Consider the following 20,361-nt stretch of genomic DNA (forward strand, 5'->3'; position numbering starts at 1 on the left):
CATGATAATATAATAATTTAAAATCTATTTTGATATTATAAATATTGGGTTAACAACATTTAACAAGATCGTTAACCTAAAGGTTTCAAAACAACACTTACATGTAACGACTAACGATGACTTAACGACTCAGTTAAAATGTATATACATGTAGTGTTTTAATATGTATTTATACACTTTTGAAAGACTTCAATACACTTATCAAAATACTTCTACTTAACAAAAATGCTTACAATTACATTCTCATTCAGTTTCATCAACAATTCTACTCGTATACACCCGTATTCGTACTCGTACAATACACAGCTTTTAGATGTATGTACTATTGGTATATACACTCCAATGATCAGGTCTTAGCAGCCCATGTGAGTCACCTAACACATGTGGGAACCATCATTTGGCAACTAGCATGAAATATCTCATAAGATTACAAAAATATGAGTAATCATTCATGACTTATTTACATGAAAACAAAATTACATATCCTTTATATCTAATCCATACACCAACGACCAAAAACACCTAAAAACACTTTCATTCTTCAATTTTCTTCATCTAATTGAACTCTCTCAAGTTCTATCTTCAAGTTCTAAGTGTTCTTCATAAATTCCAAAAGTTCTAGTTTCATAAAATCAAGAATACTTTCAAGTTTGCTAGCTCACTTCCAATCTTGTAAGGTGATCATTCAACCTCAAGAAATCTTTGTTTCTTACAGTAGGTTATCATTCTAATACAAGGTAATAATCATATTCAAACTTTGGTTCAATTTCTATAACTATAACAATCTTATTTCAAGTGATGATCTTACTTGAACTTGTTTTCGTGTCATGATTTTGCTTCAAGAACTTTGAGCCATCCAAGGATCCATTGAAGCTAGATCCATTTTTCTCTTTTCCAGTAGGTTCATCCAAGGAACTTAAGGTAGTAATGATGTTCATAACATCATTCGATTCATACATATAAAGCTATCTTATTCGAAGGTTTAAACTTGTAATCACTAGAACATAGTTTAGTTAATTCTAAACTTGTTCGCAAACAAAAGTTAATCCTTCTAACTTGACTTTTAAAATCAACTAAACACATGTTCTATATCTATATGATATGCTAACTTAATGATTTAAAACCTGGAAACACGAAAAACACCGTAAAACCGGATTTACGCCGTCGTAGTAACACCGCGGGCTGTTTTGGGTTAGTTAATTAAAAACTATGATAAACTTTGATTTAAAAGTTTTTATTCTGAGAAAATGATTTTTATTATGAACATGAAACTATATCCAAAAATTATGGTTAAACTCAAAGTGGAAGTATGTTTTCTAAAATGGTCATCTAGACGTCGTTCTTTCGACTGAAATGACTACCTTTACAAAAACGACTTGTAACTTATTTTTCCGACTAGAAACCTATACTTTTTTTGTTTAGATTCATAAAATAGAGTTCAATATGAAACCATAGCAATTTGATTCACTCAAAACGGATTTAAAATGAAGAAGTTATGGGTAAAACAAGATTGGATAATTTTTCTCATTTTAGCTACGTGAAAATTAGTAACAAATCTATTCCAACCATAACTTAATCAACTTGTATTACATATTATGTAATCTTGAGATACCATAGACACGTATACAATGTTTCGACCTATCATGTCGACACATCTATATATATTTCGGAACAACCATAGACACTCTATATGTGAATGTTGGAGTTAGCTATACAGGGTTGAGGTTGATTCCAAAATATATATAGTTTGAGTTGTGATCAATACTGAGATACGTATACACTGGGTCGTGGATTGATTCAAGATAATATTTATCGATTTATTTCTGTACATCTAACTGTGGACAACTAGTTGTAGGTTACTAACGAGGACAGCTGACTTAATAAACTTAAAACATCAAAATATATTAAAAGTGTTGTAAATATATTTTGAACATACTTTGATATATATGTATATATTGTTATAGGTTCGTGAATCAACCAGTGGCCAAGTCTTACTTCCCGACGAAGTAAAAATCTGTGAAAGTGAGTTATAGTCCCACTTTTAAAATCTAATATTTTTGGGATGAGAATACATGCAGGTTTTATAAATGATTTACAAAATAGACACAAGTACGTGAAACTACATTCTATGGTTGAATTATCGAAATCGAATATGCCCCTTTTTATTAAGTCTGGTAATCTAAGAATTAGGGAACAGACACCCTAATTGACGCGAATCCTAAAGATAGATCTATTGGGCCTAACAAACCCCATCCAAAGTACCGGATGCTTTAGTACTTCGAAATTTATATCATATCCGAAGGGTGTCCCGGAATGATGGGGATATTCTTATATATGCATCTTGTTATTGTCGGTTACCAGGTGTTCACCATATGAATGATTTTTATCTCTATGTATGGGATGTGTATTGAAATATGAAATCTTGTGGTCTATTGTTACGATTTGATATATATAGGTTAAACCTATAACTCACCAACATTTTTGTTGACGTTTTAAGCATGTTTATTCTCAGGTGATTATTAAGAGCTTCCGCTGTCGCATACTTAAATAAGGACAAGATTTGGAGTCCATGCTTGTATGATATTGTGTAAAAACTGCATTCAAGAAACTTATTTTGTTGTAACATATTTGTATTGTAAACCATTATGTAATGGTCGTGTGTAAACAGGATATTTTAGATTATCATTATTTGATAATCTACGTAAAGCTTTTTAAACCTTTATTGATGAAATAAAGGTTATGGTTTGTTTAAAAATGAATGCAGTCTTTGAAAAACGTCTCATATAGAGGTCAAAACCTCGCAACGAAATCAATTAATATGGAACGTTTTTAATCAATAAGAACGGGACATTTCAGTTGGTATCCGAGCGTTGGTCTTAGAGAACCAGAAAATTTGCATTAGTGTGTCTTATCGAGTTTGTTAGGATGCATTAGTGAGTCTGGACTTCGACCGTGTTTTCTTTAAAAATGATTGCTTAACATTTTTGTTGGAAACTATATATTTTTAACATATGAATATTATGTGATATATTAATCTCTTAACGTGTTTGATATTATGTGATAGATGTCTACCTCTAGAACAAGTCCCATTGACTCACCTAATAATAATGAAGAGTCAAATGTAAATTGGAATGATTTGTGGACTGATTCACAAGTTCCCGAAGAGGAACCGGAAGAAGAGTCGGAACCGGAAGAAGAATCGGAACCGGAAGAAGAATCGGAACCGGATGAAGAAATAGAACCGGTGGGGGAAATAATAAAACGGTTAAGTAAAAGAAAATCCTCAACCAACCGACCAAAGTTAATTATGGTCAATGGTGTTTCCGCCAAGGAAGCAAAATATTGGGAGGATTACCAATTCTCCGATGAATCGGATTCCGACGAAAATTCCGATGATGTTATAGAAATTACCCCAACTGAATTTAAAAAGGCAAAAGAAAATAATAAGGGAAAGGGCATAAAAATAGAGAAATCTAATTCCAACCCCGATGAACTTTATATGTATCGTCAATCCCCGAAGTCCTTAAGTTGTAACAATGACCCGGGAACCTCTAAACCACCAGGTTTTTCTAAACCAATGTGGACAACGACGGCTCGTATTAGGGGAACATCATATATCCCTAGAAACTTGGCAAAACGAACCAAAACCGAAGAAGAAGAAACGAGCGAGTCGGAATAAGATAGTTGTATTCGTGTGGTGTAATATATGGAATATATTGTTCTTATGCTTTATGATATATGTAAAAATTGCTTGTATTAATAAGTATTTTTTTTTTATGAATCTAACTCTTGTCTATTTTACAGTTTAAAAACACAAAATGGATAGACAACCCAATATTTTAAGAGACCTACCCGGAGACATGATTGATGAAATCTTGTCTAGAGTCGGCCAGAATTCTTCGGCACAACTATTTAAGGCGAGATCAGTTTGTAAGACATTCGAAGAACGTTCCAAGAATGTCTTGGTTTATAAGAGACTTTCGTTTGAAAGATGGGGGATATCACATTGGGAAACCCATAAGTTACGATGTGTTTACTTTGACGCATATATTGCGGGGAACCCAAATGCTATTTTACGCAACGGGTTAAGAAATTATTTTGACTCAATATATCCGAATATTGGACTTCGTGATTTAGAAAAAGCGGCTAACATGCAACATAAAGAAGCATGTTATGCTTACGGATTAGTAATGTTCGCTTCTCACCAAAGTGAGAACAAGAACATCGGGCTACAACTATTAAACAAAACGTTTCCACAAGTGACGGAGTCGGTAATTGGGGTAAGAAATGAGGTTTTTAGATTATTACGGGACTGTTGGACATTACGTAACCCTCGTCCCTTTGATGACGTTACAACACGCTGTCTTATCAACGGCCATAACGGTTATGTTGCACAAGACCAAGGATGGGAAGTAGTCCTAGTAAAACCAGAATGCATGACTTGTTTCTGGACGTATGAATTACGTGTCTTTATTGCCTTTGCTGAACGACTTGTGTACTAGCTAGAATTGTCTTCACAACTATCTTGTATCAAAGTTATTGTGTGCTATATTTCATGCTTTATGTAAAATAAGCGGTATTGTAAGTTTGTAAAATATTGTATAAAAGTTTGAACGCGAAATATTATTATAATCAGTTTTTCATATAGAATTGTAGTAGTTGAATTGTATATTAGCTACTAAGTATGAACTTAACGGGTAGGTACTACCCGAATTTAAACTTATAAAACGCTAATATGAAGAAAAAGCTTTTATAAATGAGTTCATATTATGCTACGAAATACTATTAACTACTCTTAATATTCTGTATGATTAACTTGTTCCATTTAACTATTTTGAAGGAAATGGCACCGACTACTCGACACACCGTGAATATGAATGAAGAGGAATTCCGTACTTTTCTAGCTTCAAACATAGCCGCAGTACAGGCTGCGCTACATACCAACAATAACCTTGGCTCTAGCAGTACAGGAAATCGTGTAGGATGCACCTACAAAGAATTCACTGCCTGCAAACCTTTGGAATTTGATGGAACCGAAGGACCGATCGGATTGAAACGGTGGACCGAGAAGGTTGAATCGGTGTTTGCCATAAGTAAGTGTACTGAAGAGGACAAAGTGAAGTACGCTACGCATACCTTCACAGGTTCTGCGTTAACATGGTGGAATACCTATCTAGAGCAAGTGGGACAAGATGATGCGTACGCACTACCGTGGTCAGCATTCAAGCACTTGATGAACGAGAAGTACCGTCCCAGAACCGAGGTCAATAAGCTCAAGACAGAACTTAGAGGGTTACGAACCCAAGGATTTGATATTACCACGTACGAAAGACGATTCACAGAATTGTGCCTATTGTGTCCGGGAGCATTCGAAGATGAGGAAGAGAAGATCGACGCGTTTGTGAAAGGATTACCGGAAAGAATCCAAGAAGATATAAGTTCACACGAGCCCGCCTCCATACAACAGGCATGTAGAATGGCTCACAAACTAGTGAACCAGATTGAAGAAAGAATTAAAGAACAGACTGCTGAAGAGGCCAATGTGAAGCAAGTCAAAAGAAAGTGGGAGGAAAACGGTGATAAGAATCACCAATACAACAACAACAACAATTACAACAATAATCGCAACAATTATCCCAACAATCGCAACATCAATCGCAACTACAACAAACGGCCCAACAACAACAACAACAACAACAACAACAACTACAACAATCATCCCAACAACAATAATAACCGCAACAACAACAACAATCAGAAGCAACTATGCCAAAGGTGTGAAAAGAATCACTCGGGGTTCTGCACCAAATTTTGCAACAAATGTAAAAGAAATGGTCATAGCGCGGCGAAGTGTGAGGTCTACGGACCAGGGGTTAATAGAACGAAAGGAACAAATGGTGTCGGAACGAGTAATGGCGGAGCAAGTAGTGTCGGAGCAAGTTATGCCAATGTAGTTTGTTATAAATGTGGAAAACCAGGCCACATTATTAGAAATTGCCCGAACCAGGAGAACACGAATGGACAAGGCCGTGGAAGAGTTTTCAATATTAATGCGGTAGAGGCACAGGAAGACCCGGAGCTTGTTACGGGTACGTTTCTTATTGACAATAAATCTGCTTACGTTTTATTTGATTCGGGTGCGGATAGAAGCTATATGAGTAGAGATTTTTGTGCTAAATTAAGTTGTCCATTGACGCCTTTGGATAGTAAATTTTTACTCGAATTAGCAAATGGTAAATTAATTTCAGCAGATAATATATGTCGGAATCGAGAAATTAAACTGGTTAGCGAAACATTTAAGATTGATTTGATACCAGTAGAGTTAGGGAGTTTTGATGTGATAATCGGTATGGACTGGTTGAAAGAAGTGAAAGCGGAGATCGTTTGTTACAAAAATGCAATTCGCATTATACGAGAAAAAGGAAAACCCTTAATGGTGTACGGAGAAAAGGGCAACACGAAGCTACATCTTATTAGTAATTTGAAAGCACAAAAACTAATAAGAAAAGGTTGCTATGCTGTTCTAGCACACGTCGAGAAAGTACAAACTGAAGAAAAGAGCATCAATGATGTTCCCATTGCAAAAGAATTTCCCGATGTATTTCCGAAAGAATTACCGGGATTACCCCCACATCGATCCGTTGAATTTCAAATAGATCTTGTACCAGGAGCTGCACCAATAGCTCGTGCTCCTTACAGACTCGCACCCAGCGAGATGAAAGAACTGCAAAGCCAATTACAAGAACTTTTAGAGCGTGGTTTCATTCGACCAAGCACATCACCGTGGGGAGCTCCTGTTTTGTTTGTCAAGAAGAAAGATGGTACATTCAGGTTGTGTATCGACTACCGAGAGTTGAACAAACTTACCATCAAGAACCGCTACCCACTACCGAGAATCGACGACTTATTTGATCAACTACAAGGCTCGTCTGTTTATTCAAAGATTGACTTACGTTCCGGGTATCATCAAATGCGGGTGAAAGAAAATGATATTCCAAAGACTGCTTTCAGAACACGTTACGGTCATTACGAGTTTATGGTCATGCCGTTTGGTTTAACTAATGCACCAGCTGTGTTCATGGACCTTATGAACCGAGTGTGTGGACCATACCTTGACAAGTTTGTCATTGTTTTCATTGATGACATACTTATTTACTCAAAGAATGACCAAGAACACGGTGAACATTTGAGAAAGGTGTTAGAAGTATTGAGGAAGGAAGAATTGTACGCTAAGTTTTCAAAGTGTGCATTTTGGTTGGAAGAAGTTCAATTCCTCGGTCACATAGTGAACAAAGAAGGTATTAAGGTGGATCCGGCAAAGATAGAAACTGTTGAAAAGTGGGAAACCCCGAAAACTCCGAAACACATACGCCAGTTTTTAGGACTAGCTGGTTACTACAGAAGGTTCATCCAAGACTTTTCCAGAATAGCAAAACCCTTGACTGCATTAACGCATAAAGGGAAGAAATTTGAATGGAATGATGAACAAGAGAAAGCGTTTCAGTTATTGAAGAAAAAGCTAACTACGGCACCTATATTGTCATTACCTGAAGGGAATGATGATTTTGTGATTTATTGTGACGCATCAAAGCAAGGTCTCGGTTGTGTATTAATGCAACGAACGAAGGTGATTGCTTATGCGTCTAGACAATTGAAGATTCACGAACAAAATTATACGACGCATGATTTGGAATTAGGCGCGGTTGTTTTTGCATTAAAGACTTGGAGGCACTACTTATATGGGGTCAAAAGTATTATATATACCGACCACAAAAGTCTTCAACACATATTTAATCAGAAACAACTGAATATGAGGCAGCGTAGGTGGATTGAATTATTGAATGATTACGATTTTGAGATTCGTTACCACCCGGGGAAGGCAAATGTGGTAGCCGATGCCTTGAGCAGGAAGGATAGAGAACCCATTCGAGTAAAATCTATGAATATAATGATTCATAATAACATTACTACTCAAATAAAGGAGGCGCAACAAGGAGTTTTAAAAGAGGGAAATTTAAAGGATGAAATGCCCAAAGGATCGGAGAAGCATCTTAATATTCGGGAAGACGGAACCCGTTATAGGGCTGAAAGGATTTGGGTACCAAAATTTGGAGATATGAGAGAAATGGTACTTAGAGAAGCTCATAAAACCAGATACTCAATACATCCTGGAACGGGGAAGATGTACAAGGATCTCAAGAAACATTTTTGGTGGCCGGGTATGAAAGCCGATGTTGCTAAATACGTAGGAGAATGTTTGACGTGTTCTAAGGTCAAAGCTGAGCATCAGAAACCATCAGGTCTACTTCAACAACCCGAAATCCCGGAATGGAAATGGGAAAACATTACCATGGATTTCATCACTAAATTGCCAAGGACTGCAAGTGGTTTTGATACTATTTGGGTAATAGTTGATCGTCTCACCAAATCAGCACACTTCCTACCAATAAGAGAAGATGACAAGATGGAGAAGTTAGCACGACTGTATTTGAAGGAAGTCGTCTCCAGACATGGAATACCAATCTCTATTATCTCTGATAGGGATGGCAGATTTATTTCAAGATTCTGGCAGACATTACAGCAAGCATTAGGAACTCGTCTAGACATGAGTACTGCCTATCATCCACAAACTGATGGGCAGAGTGAAAGGACGATACAAACGCTTGAAGACATGCTACGAGCATGTGTTATTGATTTCGGAAACAGTTGGGATCGACATCTACCGTTAACAGAATTTTCCTACAACAACAGCTACCATTCAAGCATTGAGATGGCGCCGTTTGAAGCACTTTATGGTAGAAAGTGCAGGTCTCCGATTTGTTGGAGTGAGGTGGGGGATAGACAGATTACGGGTCCGGAGATTATACAAGAAACTACCGAGAAGATCATCCAAATTCAACAACGGTTGAAAACCGCCCAAAGTCGACAAAAGAGCTACGCTGACATTAAAAGAAAAGATATAGAATTTGAAATTGGAGAGATGGTCATGCTTAAAGTTTCACCTTGGAAAGGCGTTGTTCGATTTGGTAAACGAGGGAAATTAAATCCAAGGTATATTGGACCATTGAAGATTATTGATCGTGTCGGACCAGTAGCTTACCGACTTGAGTTACCTCAACAACTCGCGGCTGTACATAACACTTTCCACGTCTCGAATTTGAAGAAATGTTTTGCTAAAGAAGATCTCACTATTCCGTTAGATGAAATCCAAATCAACGAAAAACTCCAATTCATCGAAGAACCCGTCGAAATAATGGATCGTGAGGTTAAAAGACTTAAGCAAAACAAGATACCAATTGTTAAGGTTCGATGGAATGCTCGTAGAGGACCCGAGTTCACCTGGGAGTGTGAAGATCAGATGAAGAAGAAATACCCGCATCTATTTCCAGAAGATTCGTCAACACCTTCAACAGCTTAAAATTTCGGGACGAAATTTATTTAACGGGTAGGTACTGTAGTGACCCGAGCTTTTCCATGTTTATATATATTAATTGAGATTAATGTTTACATGATTAAATGTTTCCAACATGTTAAGCAATCAAACTTGTTAAGACTTGATTAATTGAAATAGGTTTCATATAGACAATTGACCACCCAAGTTGACCGGTGATTCACGAACGTTAAAACTTGTAAAAAAACTATATGATGACATATATATGGTTATATATATAGTTAACATGATATTATGATAAGTAAACATATCATTAATTATATTAACAATGAACTACATATGTAAAAACAAGACTACTAACTTAATGATTTTGAAACGAGACATATATGTAACGTTTATCGTTGTAACGACATTTAATGTATATATATCATATTAAGAGATATTCGTACATCATAATATCATGATAATATAATAATTTAAAATCTATTTTGATATTATAAATATTGGGTTAACAACATTTAACAAGATCGTTAACCTAAAGGTTTCAAAACAACACTTACATGTAACGACTAACGATGACTTAACGACTCAGTTAAAATGTATATACATGTAGTGTTTTAATATGTATTTATACACTTTTGAAAGACTTCAATACACTTATCAAAATACTTCTACTTAACAAAAATGCTTACAATTACATTCTCATTCAGTTTCATCAACAATTCTACTCGTATACACCCGTATTCGTACTCGTACAATACACAGCTTTTAGATGTATGTACTATTGGTATATACACTCCAATGATCAGGTCTTAGCAGCCCATGTGAGTCACCTAACACATGTGGGAACCATCATTTGGCAACTAGCATGAAATATCTCATAAGATTACAAAAATATGAGTAATCATTCATGACTTATTTACATGAAAACAAAATTACATATCCTTTATATCTAATCCATACACCAACGACCAAAAACACCTAAAAACACTTTCATTCTTCAATTTTCTTCATCTAATTGAACTCTCTCAAGTTCTATCTTCAAGTTCTAAGTGTTCTTCATAAATTCCAAAAGTTCTAGTTTCATAAAATCAAGAATACTTTCAAGTTTGCTAGCTCACTTCCAATCTTGTAAGGTGATCATCCAACCTCAAGAAATCTTTGTTTCTTACAGTAGGTTATCATTCTAATACAAGGTAATAATCATATTCAAACTTTGGTTCAATTTCTATAACTATAACAATCTTATTTCAAGTGATGATCTTACTTGAACTTGTTTTCGTGTCATGATTTTGCTTCAAGAACTTTGAGCCATCCAAGGATCCATTGAAGCTAGATCCATTTTTCTCTTTTCCAGTAGGTTCATCCAAGGAACTTAAGGTAGTAATGATGTTCATAACATCATTCGATTCATACATATAAAGCTATCTTATTCGAAGGTTTAAACTTGTAATCACTAGAACATAGTTTAGTTAATTCTAAACTTGTTCGCAAACAAAAGTTAATCCTTCTAACTTGACTTTTAAAATCAACTAAACACATGTTCTATATCTATATGATATGCTAACTTAATGATTTAAAACCTGGAAACACGAAAAACACCGTAAAACCGGATTTACGCCGTCGTAGTAACACCGCGGGCTGTTTTGGGTTAGTTAATTAAAAACTATGATAAACTTTGATTTAAAAGTTTTTATTCTGAGAAAATGATTTTTATTATGAACATGAAACTATATCCAAAAATTATGGTTAAACTCAAAGTGGAAGTATGTTTTCTAAAATGGTCATCTAGACGTCGTTCTTTCGACTGAAATGACTACCTTTACAAAAACGACTTGTAACTTATTTTTCCGACTAGAAACCTATACTTTTTTTGTTTAGATTCATAAAATAGAGTTCAATATGAAACCATAGCAATTTGATTCACTCAAAACGGATTTAAAATGAAGAAGTTATGGGTAAAACAAGATTGGATAATTTTTCTCATTTTAGCTACGTGAAAATTAGTAACAAATCTATTCCAACCATAACTTAATCAACTTGTATTACATATTATGTAATCTTGAGATACCATAGACACGTATACAATGTTTCGACCTATCATGTCGACACATCTATATATATTTCGGAACAACCATAGACACTCTATATGTGAATGTTGGAGTTAGCTATACAGGGTTGAGGTTGATTCCAAAATATATATAGTTTGAGTTGTGATCAATACTGAGATACGTATACACTGGGTCGTGGATTGATTCAAGATAATATTTATCGATTTATTTCTGTACATCTAACTGTGGACAACTAGTTGTAGGTTACTAACGAGGACAGCTGACTTAATAAACTTAAAACATCAAAATATATTAAAAGTGTTGTAAATATATTTTGAACATACTTTGATATATATGTATATATTGTTATAGGTTCGTGAATCAACCAGTGGCCAAGTCTTACTTCCCGACGAAGTAAAAATCTGTGAAAGTGAGTTATAGTCCCACTTTTAAAATCTAATATTTTTGGGATGAGAATACATGCAGGTTTTATAAATGATTTACAAAATAGACACAAGTACGTGAAACTACATTCTATGGTTGAATTATCGAAATCGAATATGCCCCTTTTTATTAAGTCTGGTAATCTAAGAATTAGGGAACAGACACCCTAATTGACGCGAATCCTAAAGATAGATCTATTGGGCCTAACAAACCCCATCCAAAGTACCGGATGCTTTAGTACTTCGAAATTTATATCATATCCGAAGGGTGTCCCGGAATGATGGGGATATTCTTATATATGCATCTTGTTATTGTCGGTTACCAGGTGTTCACCATATGAATGATTTTTATCTCTATGTATGGGATGTGTATTGAAATATGAAATCTTGTGGTCTATTGTTACGATTTGATATATATAGGTTAAACCTATAACTCACCAACATTTTTGTTGACGTTTTAAGCATGTTTATTCTCAGGTGATTATTAAGAGCTTCCGCTGTCGCATACTTAAATAAGGACAAGATTTGGAGTCCATGCTTGTATGATATTGTGTAAAAACTGCATTCAAGAAACTTATTTTGTTGTAACATATTTGTATTGTAAACCATTATGTAATGGTCGTGTGTAAACAGGATATTTTAGATTATCATTATTTGATAATCTACGTAAAGCTTTTTAAACCTTTATTGATGAAATAAAGGTTATGGTTTGTTTAAAAATGAATGCAGTCTTTGAAAAACGTCTCATATAGAGGTCAAAACCTCGCAACGAAATCAATTAATATGGAACGTTTTTAATCAATAAGAACGGGACATTTCAGTTGGTATCCGAGCGTTGGTCTTAGAGAACCAGAAAATTTGCATTAGTGTGTCTTATCGAGTTTGTTAGGATGCATTAGTGAGTCTGGACTTCGACCGTGTTTTCTTTAAAAATGATTGCTTAACATTTTTGTTGGAAACTATATATTTTTAACATATGAATATTATGTGATATATTAATCTCTTAACGTGTTTGATATTATGTGATAGATGTCTACCTCTAGAACAAGTCCCATTGACTCACCTAATAATAATGAAGAGTCAAATGTAAATTGGAATGATTTGTGGACTGATTCACAAGTTCCCGAAGAGGAACCGGAAGAAGAGTCGGAACCGGAAGAAGAATCGGAACCGGAAGAAGAATCGGAACCGGATGAAGAAATAGAACCGGTGGGGGAAATAATAAAACGGTTAAGTAAAAGAAAATCCTCAACCAACCGACCAAAGTTAATTATGGTCAATGGTGTTTCCGCCAAGGAAGCAAAATATTGGGAGGATTACCAATTCTCCGATGAATCGGATTCCGACGAAAATTCCGATGATGTTATAGAAATTACCCCAACTGAATTTAAAAAGGCAAAAGAAAATAATAAGGGAAAGGGCATAAAAATAGAGAAATCTAATTCCAACCCCGATGAACTTTATATGTATCGTCAATCCCCGAAGTCCTTAAGTTGTAACAATGACCCGGGAACCTCTAAACCACCAGGTTTTTCTAAACCAATGTGGACAACGACGGCTCGTATTAGGGGAACATCATATATCCCTAGAAACTTGGCAAAACGAACCAAAACCGAAGAAGAAGAAACGAGCGAGTCGGAATAAGATAGTTGTATTCGTGTGGTGTAATATATGGAATATATTGTTCTTATGCTTTATGATATATGTAAAAATTGCTTGTATTAATAAGTATTTTTTTTTTATGAATCTAACTCTTGTCTATTTTACAGTTTAAAAACACAAAATGGATAGACAACCCAATATTTTAAGAGACCTACCCGGAGACATGATTGATGAAATCTTGTCTAGAGTCGGCCAGAATTCTTCGGCACAACTATTTAAGGCGAGATCAGTTTGTAAGACATTCGAAGAACGTTCCAAGAATGTCTTGGTTTATAAGAGACTTTCGTTTGAAAGATGGGGGATATCACATTGGGAAACCCATAAGTTACGATGTGTTTACTTTGACGCATATATTGCGGGGAACCCAAATGCTATTTTACGCAACGGGTTAAGAAATTATTTTGACTCAATATATCCGAATATTGGACTTCGTGATTTAGAAAAAGCGGCTAACATGCAACATAAAGAAGCATGTTATGCTTACGGATTAGTAATGTTCGCTTCTCACCAAAGTGAGAACAAGAACATCGGGCTACAACTATTAAACAAAACGTTTCCACAAGTGACGGAGTCGGTAATTGGGGTAAGAAATGAGGTTTTTAGATTATTACGGGACTGTTGGACATTACGTAACCCTCGTCCCTTTGATGACGTTACAACACGCTGTCTTATCAACGGCCATAACGGTTATGTTGCACAAGACCAAGGATGGGAAGTAGTCCTAGTAAAACCAGAATGCATGACTTGTTTCTGGACGTATGAATTACGTGTCTTTATTGCCTTTGCTGAACGACTTGTGTACTAGCTAGAATTGTCTTCACAACTATCTTGTATCAAAGTTATTGTGTGCTATATTTCATGCTTTATGTAAAATAAGCGGTATTGTAAGTTTGTAAAATATTGTATAAAAGTTTGAACGCGAAATATTATTATAATCAGTTTTTCATATAGAATTGTAGTAGTTGAATTGTATATTAGCTACTAAGTATGAACTTAACGGGTAGGTACTACCCGAATTTAAACTTATAAAACGCTAATATGAAGAAAAAGCTTTTATAAATGAGTTCATATTATGCTACGAAATACTATTAACTACTCTTAATATTCTGTATGATTAACTTGTTCCATTTAACTATTTTGAAGGAAATGGCACCGACTACTCGACACACCGTGAATATGAATGAAGAGGAATTCCGTACTTTTCTAGCTTCAAACATAGCCGCAGTACAGGCTGCGCTACATACCAACAATAACCTTGGCTCTAGCAGTACAGGAAATCGTGTAGGATGCACCTACAAAGAATTCACTGCCTGCAAACCTTTGGAATTTGATGGAACCGAAGGACCGATCGGATTGAAACGGTGGACCGAGAAGGTTGAATCGGTGTTTGCCATAAGTAAGTGTACTGAAGAGGACAAAGTGAAGTACGCTACGCATACCTTCACAGGTTCTGCGTTAACATGGTGGAATACCTATCTAGAGCAAGTGGGACAAGATGATGCGTACGCACTACCGTGGTCAGCATTCAAGCACTTGATGAACGAGAAGTACCGTCCCAGAACCGAGGTCAATAAGCTCAAGACAGAACTTAGAGGGTTACGAACCCAAGGATTTGATATTACCACGTACGAAAGACGATTCACAGAATTGTGCCTATTGTGTCCGGGAGCATTCGAAGATGAGGAAGAGAAGATCGACGCGTTTGTGAAAGGATTACCGGAAAGAATCCAAGAAGATATAAGTTCACACGAGCCCGCCTCCATACAACAGGCATGTAGAATGGCTCACAAACTAGTGAACCAGATTGAAGAAAGAATTAAAGAACAGACTGCTGAAGAGGCCAATGTGAAGCAAGTCAAAAGAAAGTGGGAGGAAAACGGTGATAAGAATCACCAATACAACAACAACAACAATTACAACAATAATCGCAACAATTATCCCAACAATCGCAACATCAATCGCAACTACAACAAACGGCCCAACAACAACAACAACAACAACAACAACAACTACAACAATCATCCCAACAACAATAATAACCGCAACAACAACAACAATCAGAAGCAACTATGCCAAAGGTGTGAAAAGAATCACTCGGGGTTCTGCACCAAATTTTGCAACAAATGTAAAAGAAATGGTCATAGCGCGGCGAAGTGTGAGGTCTACGGACCAGGGGTTAATAGAACGAAAGGAACAAATGGTGTCGGAACGAGTAATGGCGGAGCAAGTAGTGTCGGAGCAAGTTATGCCAATGTAGTTTGTTATAAATGTGGAAAACCAGGCCACATTATTAGAAATTGCCCGAACCAGGAGAACACGAATGGACAAGGCCGTGGAAGAGTTTTCAATATTAATGCGGTAGAGGCACAGGAAGACCCGGAGCTTGTTACGGGTACGTTTCTTATTGACAATAAATCTGCTTACGTTTTATTTGATTCGGGTGCGGATAGAAGCTATATGAGTAGAGATTTTTGTGCTAAATTAAGTTGTCCATTGACGCCTTTGGATAGTAAATTTTTACTCGAATTAGCAAATGGTAAATTAATTTCAGCAGATAATATATGTCGGAATCGAGAAATTAAACTGGTTAGCGAAACATTTAAGATTGATTTGATACCAGTAGAGTTAGGGAGTTTTGATGTGATAATCGGTATGGACTGGTTGAAAGAAGTGAAAGCGGAGATCGTTTGTTACAAAAATGCAATTCGCATTATACGAGAAAAAGGAAAACCCTTAATGGTGTACGGAGAAAAGGGCAACACGAAGCTACATCTTATTAGTAATTTGAAAGCACAAAAACTAATAAGAAAAGGTTGCTATGCTGTTCTAGCACACGTCGAGAAAGTACAAACTGAAGAAAAGAGCATCAATGATGTTCCCATTGCAAAAGAATTTCCCGATGTATTTCCGAAAGAATTACCGGGATTACCCCCACATCGATCCGTTGAATTTCAAATAGATCTTGTACCAGGAGCTGCACCAATAGCTCGTGCTCCTTACAGACTCGCACCCAGCGAGATGAAAGAACTGCAAAGCCAATTACAAGAACTTTTAGAGCGTGGTTTCATTCGACCAAGCACATCACCGTGGGGAGCTCCTGTTTTGTTTGTCAAGAAGAAAGATGGTACATTCAGGTTGTGTATCGACTACCGAGAGTTGAACAAACTTACCATCAAGAACCGCTACCCACTACCGAGAATCGACGACTTATTTGATCAACTACAAGGCTCGTCTGTTTATTCAAAGATTGACTTACGTTCCGGGTATCATCAAATGCGGGTGAAAGAAAATGATATTCCAAAGACTGCTTTCAGAACACGTTACGGTCATTACGAGTTTATGGTCATGCCGTTTGGTTTAACTAATGCACCAGCTGTGTTCATGGACCTTATGAACCGAGTGTGTGGACCATACCTTGACAAGTTTGTCATTGTTTTCATTGATGACATACTTATTTACTCAAAGAATGACCAAGAACACGGTGAACATTTGAGAAAGGTGTTAGAAGTATTGAGGAAGGAAGAATTGTACGCTAAGTTTTCAAAGTGTGCATTTTGGTTGGAAGAAGTTCAATTCCTCGGTCACATAGTGAACAAAGAAGGTATTAAGGTGGATCCGGCAAAGATAGAAACTGTTGAAAAGTGGGAAACCCCGAAAACTCCGAAACACATACGCCAGTTTTTAGGACTAGCTGGTTACTACAGAAGGTTCATCCAAGACTTTTCCAGAATAGCAAAACCCTTGACTGCATTAACGCATAAAGGGAAGAAATTTGAATGGAATGATGAACAAGAGAAAGCGTTTCAGTTATTGAAGAAAAAGCTAACTACGGCACCTATATTGTCATTACCTGAAGGGAATGATGATTTTGTGATTTATTGTGACGCATCAAAGCAAGGTCTCGGTTGTGTATTAATGCAACGAACGAAGGTGATTGCTTATGCGTCTAGACAATTGAAGATTCACGAACAAAATTATACGACGCATGATTTGGAATTAGGCGCGGTTGTTTTTGCATTAAAGACTTGGAGGCACTACTTATATGGGGTCAAAAGTATTATATATACCGACCACAAAAGTCTTCAACACATATTTAATCAGAAACAACTGAATATGAGGCAGCGTAGGTGGATTGAATTATTGAATGATTACGATTTTGAGATTCGTTACCACCCGGGGAAGGCAAATGTGGTAGCCGATGCCTTGAGCAGGAAGGATAGAGAACCCATTCGAGTAAAATCTATGAATATAATGATTCATAATAACATTACTACTCAAATAAAGGAGGCGCAACAAGGAGTTTTAAAAGAGGGAAATTTAAAGGATGAAATGCCCAAAGGATCGGAGAAGCATCTTAATATTCGGGAAGACGGAACCCGTTATAGGGCTGAAAGGATTTGGGTACCAAAATTTGGAGATATGAGAGAAATGGTACTTAGAGAAGCTCATAAAACCAGATACTCAATACATCCTGGAACGGGGAAGATGTACAAGGATCTCAAGAAACATTTTTGGTGGCCGGGTATGAAAGCCGATGTTGCTAAATACGTAGGAGAATGTTTGACGTGTTCTAAGGTCAAAGCTGAGCATCAGAAACCATCAGGTCTACTTCAACAACCCGAAATCCCGGAATGGAAATGGGAAAACATTACCATGGATTTCATCACTAAATTGCCAAGGACTGCAAGTGGTTTTGATACTATTTGGGTAATAGTTGATCGTCTCACCAAATCAGCACACTTCCTACCAATAAGAGAAGATGACAAGATGGAGAAGTTAGCACGACTGTATTTGAAGGAAGTCGTCTCCAGACATGGAATACCAATCTCTATTATCTCTGATAGGGATGGCAGATTTATTTCAAGATTCTGGCAGACATTACAGCAAGCATTAGGAACTCGTCTAGACATGAGTACTGCCTATCATCCACAAACTGATGGGCAGAGTGAAAGGACGATACAAACGCTTGAAGACATGCTACGAGCATGTGTTATTGATTTCGGAAACAGTTGGGATCGACATCTACCGTTAACAGAATTTTCCTACAACAACAGCTACCATTCAAGCATTGAGATGGCGCCGTTTGAAGCACTTTATGGTAGAAAGTGCAGGTCTCCGATTTGTTGGAGTGAGGTGGGGGATAGACAGATTACGGGTCCGGAGATTATACAAGAAACTACCGAGAAGATCATCCAAATTCAACAACGGTTGAAAACCGCCCAAAGTCGACAAAAGAGCTACGCTGACATTAAAAGAAAAGATATAGAATTTGAAATTGGAGAGATGGTCATGCTTAAAGTTTCACCTTGGAAAGGCGTTGTTCGATTTGGTAAACGAGGGAAATTAAATCCAAGGTATATTGGACCATTGAAGATTATTGATCGTGTCGGACCAGTAGCTTACCGACTTGAGTTACCTCAACAACTCGCGGCTGTACATAACACTTTCCACGTCTCGAATTTGAAGAAATGTTTTGCTAAAGAAGATCTCACTATTCCGTTAGATGAAATCCAAATCAACGAAAAACTCCAATTCATCGAAGAACCCGTCGAAATAATGGATCGTGAGGTTAAAAGACTTAAGCAAAACAAGATACCAATTGTTAAGGTTCGATGGAATGCTCGTAGAGGACCCGAGTTCACCTGGGAGTGTGAAGATCAGATGAAGAAGAAATACCCGCATCTATTTCCAGAAGATTCGTCAACACCTTCAACAGCTTAAAATTTCGGGACGAAATTTATTTAACGGGTAGGTACTGTAGTGACCCGAGCTTTTCCATGTTTATATATATTAATTGAGATTAATGTTTACATGATTAAATGTTTCCAACATGTTAAGCAATCAAACTTGTTAAGACTTGATTAATTGAAATAGGTTTCATATAGACAATTGACCACCCAAGTTGACCGGTGATTCACGAACGTTAAAACTTGTAAAAAAACTATATGATGACATATATATGGTTATATATATAGTTAACATGATATTATGATAAGTAAACATATCATTAATTATATTAACAATGAACTACATATGTAAAAACAAGACTACTAACTTAATGATTTTGAAACGAGACATATATGTAACGTTTATCGTTGTAACGACATTTAATGTATATATATCATATTAAGAGATATTCGTACATCATAATATCATGATAATATAATAATTTAAAATCTATTTTGATATTATAAATATTGGGTTAACAACATTTAACAAGATCGTTAACCTAAAGGTTTCAAAACAACACTTACATGTAACGACTAACGATGACTTAACGACTCAGTTAAAATGTATATACATGTAGTGTTTTAATATGTATTTATACACTTTTGAAAGACTTCAATACACTTATCAAAATACTTCTACTTAACAAAAATGCTTACAATTACATTCTCATTCAGTTTCATCAACAATTCTACTCGTATACACCCGTATTCGTACTCGTACAATACACAGCTTTTAGATGTATGTACTATTGGTATATACACTCCAATGATCAGGTCTTAGCAGCCCATGTGAGTCACCTAACACATGTGGGAACCATCATTTGGCAACTAGCATGAAATATCTCATAAGATTACAAAAATATGAGTAATCATTCATGACTTATTTACATGAAAACAAAATTACATATCCTTTATATCTAATCCATACACCAACGACCAAAAACACCTAAAAACACTTTCATTCTTCAATTTTCTTCATCTAATTGAACTCTCTCAAGTTCTATCTTCAAGTTCTAAGTGTTCTTCATAAATTCCAAAAGTTCTAGTTTCATAAAATCAAGAATACTTTCAAGTTTGCTAGCTCA

This window comes from Rutidosis leptorrhynchoides, chromosome 2 (assembly GCF_046630445.1).
Source record: "Rutidosis leptorrhynchoides isolate AG116_Rl617_1_P2 chromosome 2, CSIRO_AGI_Rlap_v1, whole genome shotgun sequence".
NCBI lineage: Eukaryota > Viridiplantae > Streptophyta > Magnoliopsida > Asterales > Asteraceae > Rutidosis > Rutidosis leptorrhynchoides.